Genomic DNA, 11,225 nt, shown 5'->3' on the forward strand with positions numbered 1-11,225 from the left:
CAACTAGACACAATAAGCAAATACAGTAAAGTTTCTGGATACAAAATCAGTGTTCAAAAATCCATAGCGTTCCTATACTCTAATAATGAAGCATCAGAAAAAGAAGTGGAAAAATAATTCCTTTTGCAATTGTAACAAAAAGAATAAAATACCTAGGAATAAATCTAACGAAACATGTGAAAGATCTATATAATGAAAACTATAATACCCTATTAAAAGAAATTGAAGAAGATACAAAGAAATGGAAAGATATTCTGTGTTCTTGTATTGGAAGAATCAACATAGTTAAAATGACCTTATTACCTAAAGCATTATACAGATTTAATGCAATCCCATCAAAATCTCATCAGCATTTTTTAAAGAAATAGAACTAAAAAATCACCAGATTCGTATGGAAGCACAAAAGACCTCAAATTGCCAAAGCCATCCTGAGAAAAAAGAACGAGGCTGGAAGCATCATTCTGCTCGACTTCAAATTATACTACAAAATGACAGTAATCAAAACAGCATGGTATTGGCGGCAAAACAGACACACAGACCAGAGGAGTAAATCCAGAAGTAAACCTATGTTTATATGGGCAAATAATTTTCAACAAAAAAGCCAAAAATATATAGTGGAGAAAGGAAAGCCTCTTCAATATGGCGCTGGGAACACTGAAAAGCCACCTACAAAAGAATGAAACTAGACTGTTGTCTATCACTACACACTAAAATTAACTCAAAAGGATTAAGGACCTGAGTATAAACCTGAAACATTAAATTGCATAGGAAAAAAACTCATGCACCTTGGATTTAGAGAGGGTTTTATGAATGTTACTCAAAGGCAAGGGAAGTAAAAGCAAAAATAAATGAATTGGACCATATCAAACTAGAAAGCTTTTGTACAGCAAAAGAAACCGTCAAGAAGGCAAAGAGGGAATCATCCGAATGGGAGAATATATTTGCAAACAATGCCTCTGATAAGGGCCTAATATCCAAAATATATAAAGAACTCATACGACTCAACAATAAAAAAAAACAAAACAAAACAATCCGATTAAAAAATGGGCAGAGGATCTAAACAGACACTCCTCCCAAGAAGACATACAAATGGCCAACAGACATATGTAAAGGTGCTCAACCTCTCTAGCTGTTAGGGATATGCAAATCAAATCTTCAATAAAATACCATCTCGCACCTGTTAGAATGGCTATCATCAAGACAAGTAATAACAAGTGTTAGGTTGTAGGCCAAAAGGAACTTCCATACACTGTTGATAGGAATTCAAATTAGTACAGCCACTATGGAAAATAGTATAGAGATTCCTTAAAAAAATAAGAATTGAATTAGCATTTGATCCAGCAATCCTTCTTCTGGGTATTTACACCAAAATAACCTGAAAACACTTATCCACAAAGATATATGAACCCCGATGTTCGCAGCAGATTTATTCACGGTGGCCAGAATATAAAAACAACCTATGGGAAGGTGTCCTATGATAGATGACTGGATAAAGAAGAGGTTGTACATATGTATAATGGAATATTGCTCAGCCATAAGAAAAGATGAAACACTGCCATTTGTGACAACATGGACGGATCTTGAGATAATCTTAGTAAGTGAAATGTCAGACAGAAAAAGTTGAAAACCATATGATTTCACTCATATGTGGGATATAAAACTCAAAGCAACAAACAACATGACAAACAGAGACTCGTGGACACAGACTGCAGATTAGTGGTTACCAGATGGAAGGTGGGGAGGAGAGAGGTAGATAGGAATAAAAGGGGTCAAATATTTGGTGACTGAAGGAAATCTAACTTTGGGAGGTGAACACACAATGCAATATATATACAGCATACTGCTGAATTATACACTTGAAGGTTAACTGATTTTATTAATCGATGTCGCTCCAATAATTTTTAATTTAAAATAGTACATGAATACTGATCAATGGAGTAAAGTGCTTATATATTGTGATTCTTTAACAAAGAAAATGCTGTTGTATCTCTGCAACAAGATATTGGCTTATTAATGCACAAAAACCCAAATCTAAACACGTTAATAGTAAATAATAAAAATGACATCACTCTTGAATTTTTTAGATATACATTCATTTAGAGAGAGCAGTGCCACTTGAAGTTAGGAATCATAGTCACTACATAAAATAACAATTCCATTTCTCAGTGCATCCATTTGTGGTACAACAACTGTTTGTTTCAGACAATGTTCATGGATATCATCTCACTTAATGATACAAGCAATTCTTAGGATATATGTACTAACTCACCCCATGGAATTATGTTTTATAAATGAAAAAGAAGTCTAAAACCTCTGGCCCAATCCAGTACCAAATATATCTTATCTGAGATAAGATGGAATCAAAACACTGTGATATCATCTTTTGCTTTCAAGGAGAATAGACCAAATTATGGGTGCATATTCCCAGGACATAAGCTAAAAGGAAGAAAAATGGAATGTCTATAAATTTTATAATCACAATCCTTACTTGATTAGAAATTATGAACATTAATTTTTCACAAATCTAAAATAATATTAGTAATAATATAAATCTCTTTATGTTACATGAGATAAGGGAATTGTAATTGGATATTTCAATTAACCAAATGTCCTATGACAAAGAATAAATATGATAAAATAGCTTTTTCTTTGGATTTGAGATTAGTTCTGATTGGAAGATAATGGACAATTCCTTTGTTAATGCTCACTTTGCCATATAAGCTGCACTGGCAATGAGGCCCTGGGTTATTCATATTATTAAACATTTTACCATCAAGAAGATGGGCAGATAATACTGATGCACAAGCATAGCAAATAATATTGATGCACTAATTCGAATGGAGACCAAAGGGATAATTAAACACTTTGGGCTCATTTCTAGCTTCATATGGGTATTTTGGTTTATTATGGTGATAAAATTATTCAAGTATAAACTTCCCTAGGAATGGAGTACTTAATTTTCGTTCAACCTAGAAAAAACTGATTGCAAAAGGTAGAATGATTGGCTAAGGATAGAGAGTTAGCCATTATTTAAACCCATACTTTTTTTTTTCTTCTTTCATCAAGATTTGAGGTACAAATGATATGTTATTGAATGAGAAAATTGTGGCAGGTTTCATAGAGTAGAATAAGACATTCAGGTAGATTTAAGCTACTGGTAAGCTGATCTTCATCCCTGCCTTCTTTTTTAGATTATCACAAATTCTTACTGTTCATCAGAAAATAGGTGCAATTATTGGTTATGCACAGACAAATCTGATCTATGTGAGATAAACATCTGCAGACATGAAGAAGGTAAATAATATCTCCAAGGCCAGATGGAGTTAGTGACTGAGATATAACTTATAAAAACATTCTTATAGTCCTGCTTGGTCATATTATTTTGGATGTATTTTCAAAGTTGGTTTAAAATACGTGAAATTAAATAACACCAAATTCAGTTAAGAAGTTTCCTTTGGTGGTTAAAAAGATATATTGCAGTATAACTTTTGAATGAATTCAGTGCTTTCAAAGGAATGAACTATCAATTTTCAACCGGTTATTTAAGAGCATTTCAATCCCAGCATGGGGAGTTATTCTGGCCCCTGAGATCTGGAATGCAAGGATGTACGTGTTTCCTTCACTTAGACAGATATAAATCCCAAAGTGACAGCAGCATGTTATCTTTTACTATATTTCCCACTGGAGTGATTCAGACTTTTGACTTAAATAGTTGTCTACAGCTGCTGAAAACTGATTTATCCTTGATGGTGAGTGAACTTGCTTGACCAAACTGCTAAGGAGAAATATTTTTAGAGTAGCAATTCGTAGTGGTATTTTATTTCTTTGCCTTTGAGTTTCTTTAACCTCTTTTTTTAAATGTTTTTATGTCCCTCTAATGACCTGTAAGTCATAGGAGACTTATTAGGATATACATATATGGCAAAATAATTTCAATGAATAAAAAAGGGTATAGATTTAAAAATAAGTCTTCTACCTCCAATTCTCCCATGCTATCATTCATCTCCCCACCAGCAACCACTATCACTATCTTACTTTATATATTTCTATATTATGTATGTTTGTGCTCTTTTTAATAACACAAGTGGTAGCAAATGTTTTACATCTTTACAATGTTTTACATCTTTCTTTTTTCTTACTCTTACCTATGAAGGAGTTAATTACATAAAAAATATACAGGTCTAAAGTAACAGAGATAGCTAGCTAGAGAGATAAATGTACCTAATTATATTTAGCAACCATTTAACATCCACTTTATGACTATATTATTTAACATATTATCTATTTAAGGACATATGGATTGCTATTACAAAACATATATCAATAAATAGATTGATAATTATTTGTTTCCATATATACACATATATGTATATAACATTATATATACACATATGTATATGACATGTAATTAGAAGATATGCTTATGATATTTAAGTAGATAATACCAGATTACCTTTCAAAGAGTTTGAAAAATTTACACATTCATCAAGAATAAATAAGAATGTATCTTTTTCATAGCATATTCACCTTTAAACACAAGATAACTCTAATATTTCAAAAATAAAATGTAAAAAAAATATTGTTTTTGATGAGTTTGTTCTTTTTATTGCTTAGATTCTTCATATCAGGGAAATCATGTGATATTTATGTTTCGCTGTCTGACTTATTTCACTCAGCATAATAACCTCTAGGTCCATCCATATCATTGCAAATGGTAAGATTTCATTTTTTTTTTAATGGCTGAGTAATATTCCATTGTATATATGAACTATAACTTCTTTATCCGATCATATGTTGATGGGCATTTAGACTGCTTCCATATCTTCGCTATTGTAAATAATACTTCCATGAACATAGGAGTGCATAAGTCTTTACGAATTATTATTTTGGTTTTCATTTTGGTTTTCTTTGGATAAATACATAGAAGTGCGATTACTAAGTCAAAAAGTATATGCAATTTTAATTTTTTGAGAAATCTCCAGACTGTTTTCCATAGTGGCTATATCAATTTGCATCCTCATCAACAGTATATGAGAGTTCCCTATCCTCGACATCCTTGCCAACACAACTCACAAATAAAGAGGACAATCTGATGATGGCCAGAGGGAAGGAAGGTTGGAGGGCTGGGAGAATGGGGTGAAAGATTAAAGAAGTACAAATTAGTAGCTGATAGATGGTCAAGGGGATGGGGAGCACGGCATAGGGAATGCAGTTAGCATTAATATATTGGCTAGGTGGAAAACTAGAGAATGAGCAACTAAGGGGATCATCTTATAGACTATATAAATGTCTAACCAATGTACTGTATGCTTGAAACGAATAATAAAATTTAAAAAGAAATTAAAAAAAAATAAGATGATCTGGAACACATTTCCCAAATACTCTTTTTACTAAGGACCCAGTGTTGTCACAGATTAAAGCTTCAGCTGTCTCTCAATTCAGGGTAATGGGAAACCTGAGGTTCATTTTAAGGAAATAAAGCATGGAAATACTCGACTTTAATTTTCTGGAATTCATTAACAGCTTAGTTTAGTTATGAAAGGTAGGCACTTTACATATATTTATTGATTTAATCTTTTTATCAATCCTTTGAAAAAGTACTGTTATCTTTATGGGATAGCTGAGTCTCGGCGAGGCTAAGTAACATGTCCATGATCAACAGAGAGCCAAGGTTCAAAACCAAGTTTGTCTGACTTCAAAAAGCACTAAATTTTACTGAAGTCATTGTTTCAGGACTTTATGCTTTCCTTGTATTTTATGTGGCTTGGTTTTTAACAGAAGGGCTCTCAGACTCAAGCATTTGATAATATATTTCAACAATAATGAAGCAGAGGTATTTTTTTCCCTATAAACATTTAAAGTAATTAGTTCATATTTATTGAGCACAAATTATGTGCTAAACATCACATTTGCATCAACTCTTGCTCCTCAACTTATGAGTGTGGTAGTATAATTGCCACCATTTTACAAAAAAAAATCTGGCCTCCATTACTCCACGCTCTGCCTTGGTTCTCCATCTCCGTCACTGGATGCTGCTTCTCAATTTATTTTACAGGTTCTTCTTCACCTTCCTGACTTAGCACTTGGAGAAGGTCCCAGAGCTTAGTTCTTAGGCCTCTCTCTTCTCTGTCCATGCTTACACACCTAAGGTGCCTCATGCTTTTAAGGTCCATCTCTATTCTGATCACTCAAAAGTTTATATCTCTTGTCCTAAGCCCTACATTGAACTCCAGGCTTAAATATCAAACTGTCCACTCCACACCTCTGCTTGGATGATGCATAAACATCTCAAACATAACATATCCCAAACTGAACTCTTAATTTTCCCCCAAACCTACTTCTCTCACAGTCTTCCTTATCTCAATAATTTTTTTCTTAAAATTTTAATACAGACTAAATTCTACCTTAGTTAATAAAATTGGTAATTTCAACAATATATATCTATTGTTTAAAAAACTCTGATATATAGACAATAAAAAAAGGAAAAATATGTGTACTACAATTTCATGTTTTGGGTTTTTTTTTCCCAGGAATATCAATGTAGGTTCTGAATTTTGATTACACTATACAGTGAGAACTCAAATAGTACTGATTTATGTCATAAATGATTGGTTTATTTTTCCCGTTGCCTATTTACATAAAATTGCACACTTTGCATGTATTTAATAATGTTTGGAAAGTGTTTAGCACACTATCAGGCACACCATATTATCAATTTATTTTAGATTATAAAATCGGAGGACAATAAAAATGAAATTAAGGAAGACTTATCTGAACTATCATTAAATTTTAATAGACATTTTTAGAACAGTTTTAGGTTCATAGCAAAATTAGATAATGATTTCACATATATCTTCTGCCCTACTCATGCATAACCTCCCCCATTATCAAATTTCTCTACCAGGGTGGTATATTTGTTACAAGAAATGAACATACATTGACATATCATTATAACCCAAAGTCCATAGTTTATATTAGGGTTTTTTGGTGTTGTAAATTCTTTGAGTTTGAACAAATGTATAACGATATATAGTCACCATTATAGTATACAAAATAGTTTCACTGCCCTAAAAATTCTCTGTGTACTGCCTATTCATCCCTCTCTCCCCCTTAATCCCTAGCAACCACCAATCTTTTTACTGTTGACACAGTTTGCCTTTCTTAAAATGGCATGTAGTTGGAATCATATAGTGTGGCTTTTTCATATTAACTTAGTAACATGCATTTAAAGGTCCTACATGTATTTTTATGGCTTAATATCTCATTTATTTTTATCACTGAATAATATCCCATTGCCTGCATGTACCACTTATTTACCCATTCACTTACTGAAGCACATCTAAGTGGCTTACCAGTTTGGGCAATTATGAATAAAGCTACTATGTGCAAGTTTCTCCATGATAGAAGTCTTCAACGCCTTTGAGTAAACAAGGAGCACAATTACTGGATCATATGGTAAGAATGTGTAGTTTGTATGAAACTGCCAAATTGTCTTCCAAAGTCAGTTTTCATTCCTAACAGCAATGTATAAGAATTCCCATAGCTCCACATCCTCACCAGAACTTGATGTTGTCAGCGTTCTGGGGTTTAGCCACTCTAATGATCATATAGTGGTACCTCTTTGCTGCTATAATATGCATTTCCATGAAGACATATTTTATCACCTGTATATCTCCTTTGATGTGGTGTTTGTTAAGAATTTCAGTTCATTTTTTAAAAGAATTGTGTTCTTAATGTTGAGTTTTAAGATTCTTTTATATTTGGATAACAGTTCTTTAACAGATATGTATTTTGCAAACATTTTCTCCAACTCTATGGCTTATCTTCTCACTCTCTTGACACTTTCTTTCACAGTTCAAAAGTTTTTAATTTTAATGAAGCTCAGCTCATCTATTATTTCTTTTGTGGATTATGCCTTAGGCGTAGTATCAAAAATAAAAGGTATCACCATACATAAGGTCATCTAGGTTTTTTCTAGGTTATCTTCTAGGAGTTTTTTAGTTTTTGCATTTTACATTTATGTCTGTCATCCATTTTCAGTTCATTTTTGCAAAACGTGTAAGGTCTGTGTCTAGATTAATTTTTTTTTTTTTGCATTGGAAGTCCAGTTGTTCTAGCACCATTTGTTGAAAAGATAGCCTTGGTTCCACTGTATTGCCTTTACTCCTTTGTCAAAGAACAGTTTATTATTTTGATAGGTCTATTTCTGGGCTATCTAATCTGGTCCATTGGTCTATTTGTCTATTTTTTCACCAATATCAGACTGTCTTAATTACTGTATGTATCATTAAATTTTAACAATAAGCTACATAAATATATCTAGAATTGTAACTTTTAAATATATTTGTTATACCACATAAGTAAACTGACAAAATGCCACCTGATTAAATGCCACCTATATTCTGCATAGCTACCAAATGACACTACCTAATAATCTAAGGATAGATTAATATCTCTTGACAGTATAAATTCTTTAATATGAATAAGTACTTCTGAAATGATTGAAATCAGCAGTTAGCCCTCTTGTAGAGGTGAATGCTTCCTTTCTCTCTCTTGTTTATCAACTAACAGGTTTACTGAGGTATAATTAACATGAAAAAACTACATATACATTTTTATAAAACAATTTTATAAGTTTTGACACATACATACAGCAGTAAAACCATCACCAAAATCACATATGAGCCCATCTCTTCTTATCCCACAAAAGTTCCCTCATGCCCCTGTGTAATGTCTCTCTGTCCTTTCCCAACTATTTCCTCAAGTAACAACTGTTTTGCTCTTCATTACTATAGTTTGCATTTTCTAGAGTTTTATATGAATAGGATTGTCATATGTACCCTTTTGTCTATCTTCTTTCATTTAGGTTATTTTTTTTATATATATATTTGTCCATTCTGTTGTATGCATCAATAGTTCATTTCTCTTTGTTACTGAGTAGTATTCCATTGTATGTAGACACTATAATCTCTGTCTCTTTTGGGTGGTTTGCAGTTTGGAGCCATTACAAATTAAAACTGCTGTGAATACTCATACGAATATTTTTAAGGATATAAACTTTCTTTTCTCTTGGGAAAGTACTTAGGGATGGAGCAACTAGATAATGTTCTTAGTGTTTTCAAGGATTATTAAAATTGAAAGGATATTAAACATACAAAATGATCTAACAATATAAAAGAAACATCCCACACACACAAACTAAATTAACTAAATGCTCAATGTTCAATAAAATTATAAATTTGTGTTGAACTTTTTAATTTCATTTTTAATTTATATGTATAATAAATCTTATAGAATATCATGTTCCCACTATACTTCTTTTAAAGATGTTTCACTCTGGTCTATGGCCATGCCACCCTGAACAAGCCCAATCCTGTCTGATCTCGGAAGCTAAGCAGGGTTGGGCCTGATTAGTACTTGGATGGGAGACCACAAAGGAAGACCAGGTGCTGTAGATATAAAAAATAAAAAATAAAGGATTGTAAGCTGACAAGATCCTGGCAATCTCTGAGGGCAACCAAGAGTTGCCTCGCCTAAAAAATAAATAAATAAATAGATAGATAAATAGATAAATAAATAAATAAATAAATAGTTTCACTCTGAAGATTTTACTTAAAAATAGTAACTCTTGACATTTCAACAGATTTAGTATATGCACAATAAATATTAAATATCTATTGCATTTTGGAAAAAAATATTATGATATTTCAATATTTAGAAAATTGATAATTGCTGGTCTACTGAAATTAGTCAAATTTGCTGTGCCAAACCTGTCATTTTTGTACTCTCTCCCACACATTTAGAGGATACAGAAACTTTCTCCATTAATACCACTGAGAAAATAATATGATTTGAAACATTTATAGTTTAGCACATTTGACCAAAGCTTTCTCCACCAAATGAAGTAGTCATTTACAATTAAATGTTGAATTATGCAGGATAAGATTCTCCCCAAAGGAGAGAATGATAAATATTTGGTGATGAGGTGAGAAAGAATTTTTGTACTACAGAATAAAGTGTTATTCCATCACAAAACATAGTCAGCTGCATTTATTTGTGTAGGAAGAATTATTGTACTTTTGTGCACATGATGTTTATTTAACTAAAAGGACTTATTTACTATAGACTATAGTAAGAAATAAAGAAAGAGAAATGTACCACCGAGTCTACATTCCCTTTAAGTCCTTTATTAAAGGATTAGAAATACTCCCCTGTTTTATTTGAAAGATTAACTTCAGTGAATACACCCAAATGATTCATTTTATGACTCTTTATTTGTTGTATACATAGAATCCCTCTGGTAATCCAAAAAACATTTTCATGAGGTATCTGCTAAGTTTTACTTGGGCAGACATTGCAAAGCAACTCACTATTGTCTATTCAAAGCAATTTTAATTAGTGCAATGTTAGAGAGAGTGTAATTCCTTAATGAAACTACACAGACTGCTTCATTTGCCTATTAACAGTAAAAAGTATTATAGCAACCTCGTTCTACATTTTTTTTTTACTAAGGAAGCCTGCCAGCTGTAGTCCCAGTACAATTATTGCTTTCACAAAGTGCTCTAAATCTGTCAACAAGAAAATACACAAACTACTGTATAATAAAGTTGTTAAGAAGGTGACCCAGTTGTTACACCACAACTGCCTCCTCTGGCAGAGATATCTAGGCAAACCTGCTGATTAACAGTGTCTCAGTAGCCAACATAATTAGAGAGAACTTTCCTTATTTCTATTACATAATGAGTGATTTTAATGGTTTGAAAACATTTGGTAATATTTTCATCCAAACTACAGAGGTTAAAACTTAGGAATGGAGTTATAAGAGAAATATAAGCCACTTTACATCTTTCAGACAATGAAAATCTCTGTACCTTCCTCTCAATTTAGCTATGAATCTGAAATTGCTCTAAAAAAATCTGATTAAATACATAAGTAAATAAATGTGTTAAAAAATAATAAAAGGTAAGGGAAACCACATTTATTAAGTGCCTATGATGTATTCAGTCTTTTAGTTAGACAATTTCAATAGTATCTCAAATATATCTACAGAGGATAAGATTACCCTCTTTAAAGATGAAGAGATGTTAACTTCAATGGCTTACCACAAATTACACAATTTTGACTCTTAAAACTAGATTCACAATAAATTTAGACTTAACACAAAGTTCTTCACATTTTGGTTCTATACGAACATGTACATATATGGCTATAAAACAACACACATA

The 11,225-nt window shown here is 32.1% G+C and overlaps 1 pseudogene; it reads left to right on the plus strand.

The window, feature by feature from the left end:
* Positions 1–9,339: 9,339 nt before the first annotated feature.
* On the plus strand, positions 9,340–9,458 carry LOC112476912 (annotated as a pseudogene).
* Positions 9,459–11,225: the final 1,767 nt, after the last annotated feature.

This window comes from Pteropus alecto, unplaced genomic scaffold (genome assembly GCF_000325575.1).
Source record: "Pteropus alecto unplaced genomic scaffold, ASM32557v1 scaffold81, whole genome shotgun sequence".
Classification (NCBI taxonomy): domain Eukaryota; kingdom Metazoa; phylum Chordata; class Mammalia; order Chiroptera; family Pteropodidae; genus Pteropus; species Pteropus alecto.